We start from the raw sequence: 5,934 nt of genomic DNA, 5'->3' as shown, positions 1-5,934 counted from the left end.
TTATAATTAGAAGTTGTCAACTGGAAGGAAAACATACTAGATTCTTTTATCTGGATCCAACCAGACTATTGTTGCACTAGCTGATGTGGAAATTGTCTCCCACCAGGTGTAAAATATAGCTTTTCCTTTTGTACCGCTTCCTTGAGTTCTTCAGGTCTACACAAATACAAGTATGAGCATTTTTGTTTATAACAGGGTCTATAGGAGAGCACCATTTTATCAACTGGATTATGTTTGTTCTTAGGCCAGTCTCCATCCTATCATTCATTTTGGAAATGACTACGGCTGGCATTCACTATGTTGTGCTGGGCATAGGCTATGCCCCTATTACATCTTTAAATAAATTCGTACCAGGTCCCTAAGTATACACATTTTCATTTCATCTGCTATTTTAGGCCCATTCTCAATGGTTTTGGGTTAGTAATTAGTGGAAGATTTGAACTGACCCATGAAAGTTGCTGGTGTGTACCTAATAAGCCCTCCTAATAATTTCCCATGATATAGCTAATAAGAACTACCCTAGGATGATCTATCTTAGGCTGGAGTTCATCTCCTTATTCCTGGTCATCACTTTACCTGAATCAAATTTTACAGTGGTGCTAAACATCTTGACATGAACAACCAGTCCAAAGAGTTTTGGATACAACTCCAGGAAACAGACATCACACACTCTTGCTTAGGTAACCTGTTTGGCTTCTTAGCTTTGAAAGGTATGATCTGAGTGTGCTTTTTCAAGGAACATTACTACGCATGTGATTCCACTTGGGTAGGAAAGCCTTCATCCCTCCTATTTTTAACTTGTTAGCATATCCACCATTGTTTTGCCCAGGGAATGCCACTGCTCTTAAGAGGTGATTTCTGGAAAGGGCTTCCCTTCTTCTTCTAGAAACGTTTTATTTGCATCTACGTGTGCTGTGCTTCAACTATTTTCTTGTTGGATGGCTTGTGTTTTCACTGGCTCAGACTGCCATGCAGATTGCACCACCTGTTCCAGAGTTAGCTGAGACGTTAACTGTAAGTTTTCTGAAATTCCTTCTTCAAAGCCTCAACTGTTGGAAGATTTCTTGTTTGTTTTTCCTTAATAATACCAAAGACCTGAAGCTCTGCTTTTCCTTAGAAAAGAGGGCCTTTATAAAGTTCTGGCTGCTCTGCCTACTTTGTTCCAAGAATGCCCATTGGCTCATTCAGGAATGAAATGCTCCTCATGCTTTTAAAGAACAACATAATAATTATTCTTCTGTCTTTCCTCACTGCTGGCAAATGATTTATAAGTATTTTCAGCTTCATTCCCTGTGGCATAAATTACTGAGTGGCCTGTATTTTGTGGTGGTCTCAGTACTCCTTCCACTTCCACTTTCCCAAGGTCTAATCAGACTTGTGTCTGGTGAAGTTCGTTGCCTAAAGTTTGGATCTTTTTCCTCTTATTTGTGCTACTTCAAAATTAACCATTTTGTTGTTGGATACTTGACCCTATTCTTGGACTTGGTTGAACCCACCAGTGAACCCACCTTTGCAATTTTGTTGGGCTCCTAGCATAAATCAGAGTAGCATCAAGGCTACCATAGAGTACACCAAGCCTGACAGTAATCCAGCCATACACCCTTCTTCCTACCTGTGGTCTTCATTGCAGACAGTGCTATCCTACTGTGGATTATCCCTTCACTGAAGGAATTCTTGAGCATCATGTCCATTGGCTTTGTAGCCCTTTTGAACTGCTGAAGGGGTGTGAAGGGAAAGAAGGAAGAATTGTGTCCTTTCTTCTGAAACAGAACAGGAAACTTTTAGACTCTATTGCCTTTTTCTTTCCTGATGTTCTGCTGTAGAGCTTTTCCTAAAACCCTGCTTCTAGACTTCCTACAACAAGTTTAGAGGAACACTGCATCCCTCCTTACTGAGAATATGATTCAGACCTTTGGAGAAAGAAGCTGGAGATGGAGCTGAATGCTCTGAAGCTGAGAGTGGAGTAGTAGGCCCCGGAGCAGAAAGGTGGAATGTGGAAGAGAGAGGATCAACGGGGCAGCATGGAAGCAGATGGATGGATGGATGGATATGAAAGGCAGTAGGATATAGAAGGCACTACAAGAGGTGAAGGAAGAGATTTGGGAATATTGTGAATTCCTGGCTTGGGAAACTTGTCCTGAGCTGCTTCTCATGTGCCTATAAGGTATGGGGGGTTTGTCCTGGGATTGACTGGTAATTCCAGCCCAGGTAGACATGGTTTGGAGGGAAATGGGGATGGTGGGGGATTACAGGACAGGTTTATTCTTTGGAAGATGCCCATAACAGTATGACATCTCTGAAGCTTCCTGACTGAAAGCTCCTAGCCTTGCCCAAGATGCCCTCCCTTGATAACATAGTCGCCTGCTTGTTCTGCCCCAGAGGGTCACCTTATCTTTTTCCTGGGACTGGTGACATCCTTAGTTGACATTCTTTTCTCTGCAAGCTGAAATCAGTACTCACCTACTGACTGAAAAGGGCTGAGATGGTTGGCCAGTCATGGAGGGTAAATCAGAACTCCATTGGCAATGTAGAAGGGGCTAGAACCTGGTTTCATGACACTTTGGTTTCTGGGAACTTCTGCTTCTTCTCCTTCCATTTCCACTTACTGCTCTAGGAAAAAGAAAAGCACGGAGGAATAAACTAGGGATGCATCCTCCATTCCAGGAGGCAGAGCCAAGCGCCTTATCACTCTCCTTTTACACTTGGATGCTGCCCTTTTTTGAGCAACTTTCAAGTCTACAAGAGAGAGCATGTGAACTCTTGCATGTTGTCTAAAGCACCTCTGCAGTGAGTCCCTGTTTCACCTAACATTATATTTGGCTGTGTTTCAAGAAAACCAACCACGGATTTTTTTCCTGAACCCTGTCCTCCTGTCACTCTCTGCATGATGGTCTCAAGCGCTATGACCCTTGATTCCTTTGGGTGGCAGATTTGGCCTCAGCCTCTGAAGTGGCACTGCTTCATATGTCATTTTTAGCATGGATCTTGGTAGACACTTCACAAAATATGGATGGCTGGGTCTTTTATGGGTCTCTTAATAATGTTCAGCTGTGATAGGGTTAAAAGGCAACATCTATTTCCCCATTATCTTGTTTAAAAAGTGCCTTTTTTAAAGTCCATATGGCGACTTCCTTTCGACCTGCTTTCCCATCCTCGTCTCTTTGTCAGGGCTGTCACTTATAAAGAATCACTTGACTTACAATAACAAGTTCAAAAGAAGACAGAATATAATCAGTTGATCCACGAAGAATTGAAATAAAGAACACCCCCACTGCTCCAGTTATCATTCCCATAGAGATAGTGATATTATTGATGTGATTGCTATGCTAATTTCTATAGAAAAAACTTGTATTTTGGAATTTGTTCAAAGAGAATTTCAGACACATCAAATTGGAAAATGCAGAGTGAATTCCTAAACTTTTTAGTATAGGCATGGGAATCTTTTTTTTTAAAACATTGCATAGCTCTTAACAACTATTCACAAACTTCATTTTAAAAATCATTTAGAAAAATCTAGCTAATTTTTCAGTTATCTTAGAAAGTTATTTCAGAGCAGTGGCAGTGCAAATCTTACTGTACTTATAGGATTTTAATACAGTCCCCATAACTGAAAGAACCAGGTTTGGATCAAATAATCCGGAGAGGGAGGTTGGGGATTATAATTGATGGGTACATTGAGGTCCAGTGTTTAGGAAGAGCTAATTAATATATCCTCCTTCTGCAATTCCATGGTCTCTTTGGGAAATGCCAGAAACATAAACTTTTTTCCCTTGGACTTCTATTTTAACTAGAAGATTTCAGCTTGTGATGTTTTGCTTTTTATGTGGTAAACTGATTTAAAATGTATGCCAGTCATCTTCAGGGAACTCATTTCAGTCAAGATGAAACTAGTCTTACCTGAATCAATGTTTTAAGTGTCCCTGTGGCTTGGCATTTTGAATAATCAATCTGTCTCCATCGCTTCTTAATCATGCGCATCACAGTCTTTTTTATTTGTCAACCCTTTCGGATCCTGCCTTTTTGTTATTAACATGCCCCTAATGTCACATGCAAGCCTTTTCTTTAAAACAAGCTGCTCATTGGTGTATTTTGATACTTTTTATTATTACTAAATCTTTTTTTCCCATAATTACACCACAATCATTATATAATCCCATAACAAAGAGTCTATTGAGGCACCATGCTTTTGTCAACTATGGGACACAGAATCCATAATTGCATTATTCAGCTTCCCCCCCCCCCTCCCCTTTTGCTTTGTAGAAACACAACCTATTTCACCAGTCACATTTGCACCTTGTTTGCCTGGTTATATATTATTTACTAAATCGTTGCCCTGCGGATAAACCTTGTAAAGTTGCTTTAAAAAAGTTATTTGTTTGATAATTAAGTCCTGAAAACCCATCGTTTAATGATTATTCCGAACCCATAAGGCAGAGAACCTCCATGACGTTTTTCTCTAAGTTTAATTACCGTATGCTAATTTCCTTGCCTACTACGTGATTAATTAAAATCATATTTTCATAATCATTTGGCACTAGTATTGTTTTAGAATTATCATGATCCCCTAAATAGTGTATGTAAATAAAGTCGGCTCTAATGGAAAGAATCAAAATGCAACGCTGAAGACCTTTATGTGTTTGTATGCATGCGATTGGCAACATAACTGGCTTATTTACATTAAATACGCCACAAGGTTACAGTGCAGATCAACGTCACTTTATCGCTGATTACTTCTCTTAACCGCCGGAGCTGTGACTGATGCTCCGGTCCCGGTGTCCACCAAGATTTACCCTGGAGTTTTTAAAAGAAACAGACTTGAAATAGTTTCAGGAGCAGGTAAGAAGGAGGCTTTTTTTCAAAAATGGTCATATCTCTGCGGGCTCGCTAAAAAATTGTTTAGTGCAAGGCAGGAATGCAAGTAATGACAGGCGAGGGGGGCTGATGTATGTCTGAATAACAAGTCTGACAATCAGAATGTGTTCTTAGAGAATGGATAGATTTTAATAAGTGTGTTTACATGAGCTCAAGGTCAAGACCAAGCTGCGCTGTGTTAAATGGTTTCTTAGTTGCTAGACAGAGAGAAAAAATGGACGATCACAGACCATTCTTTGTAGATTATTATATCAAGGGTTCAGCTTTTGGCTCATCAAAGCTAAATGCCGCAAGACCTATCTAGTTGCTGTGAATTATGCCAAGACGACAATGGAGTGCTTTTTTAATGGTACAATGCATTTCACCTACCAGATAGGGGGAGTCCAAGCTGAAAGCTGGGAATGTCTTGTGATGTTGGGTGATCAGTATCAATGAAGGGGGCTCTTCTGAAAAGAGACAGATTAAAATAAAGCACTCTTTGCTCGGGATGTGTTGGAAACAGTTAGGAGGGCTAGCCGGAGTGGGCAATTGTGACAGCTCCGCGCTCCACTTTTCCCCCTCAGCGCAAGAAAATGATCAAGTCAATCATGTGGACATGCTTCATTATTCATTGAACACAATCTTTTACAACGCTTCGTTTACGTGCAGGACTTTCTTCTACGCTTTGCTTTAAATGCGAAGGTAAGAAAGACAAAGGTGCCGAGGGGGTTTCGGAGGCTGGCGGAGGCTCCCGCGAGCCGCCCCACCGGCTCCCAAGTCAGTCCGGACTATTTGGGGGCTCTCTCCGGGAGCCTCGCCACGGGGCCTGCGTTTTCCAGCGTGATTAAAAAATACAGTATAATTAAATATCCATAGCCGTGACGTTTGCAAGCAGGGCTGTCAGGGGAAAAGCAGCAAAGAATGAAAGGAGCGGAGAAGCCATTGAATGGCGCTATAGAACTTAGCCTGGAGAAAACCCTTTTTTCTCTCTCTCTCCTCCTCTCTCCCTCTCTCTCTCTCTCTCTCTCGTTTCTTTTAAACCCGTTATTTCCACACCAGAGAAGAGCGAGAGAGAGAGGCGGG

The 5,934-nt window shown here is 41.3% G+C and overlaps 1 protein-coding gene across 7 annotated transcripts in view; it reads left to right on the top strand.

Moving 5' to 3' along the window:
• Positions 1 to 4,603: 4,603 nt before the first annotated feature.
• Positions 4,604 to 5,934, top strand: part of ZNF536 (zinc finger protein 536) — a 605,226-nt gene continuing 603,895 nt past the window's right edge. For 3 of the 7 annotated variants that reach the window (XM_019505632.1, XM_019505628.1, XM_019505630.1), the window contains exon 1: positions 5,070 to 5,553. The gene's annotated coding sequence lies outside the window, so the exon portion shown is untranslated. Of the gene's footprint in view, positions 4,837 to 5,068; positions 5,554 to 5,934 lie in introns of those variants that run through there. The other 4 variants (XM_019505631.1, XM_019505629.1, XM_019505627.1 and 1 more) reach the window with 3 other exon arrangements.

This window comes from Gavialis gangeticus, unplaced genomic scaffold, assembly GCF_001723915.1.
Source record: "Gavialis gangeticus isolate Ggan-Ray unplaced genomic scaffold, GavGan_comp1, whole genome shotgun sequence".
NCBI lineage: Eukaryota > Metazoa > Chordata > Crocodylia > Gavialidae > Gavialis > Gavialis gangeticus.
The sequence above is the reverse complement of the archived record's forward strand: the minus strand, read 5'-3'. Positions and strand labels throughout refer to the sequence as shown.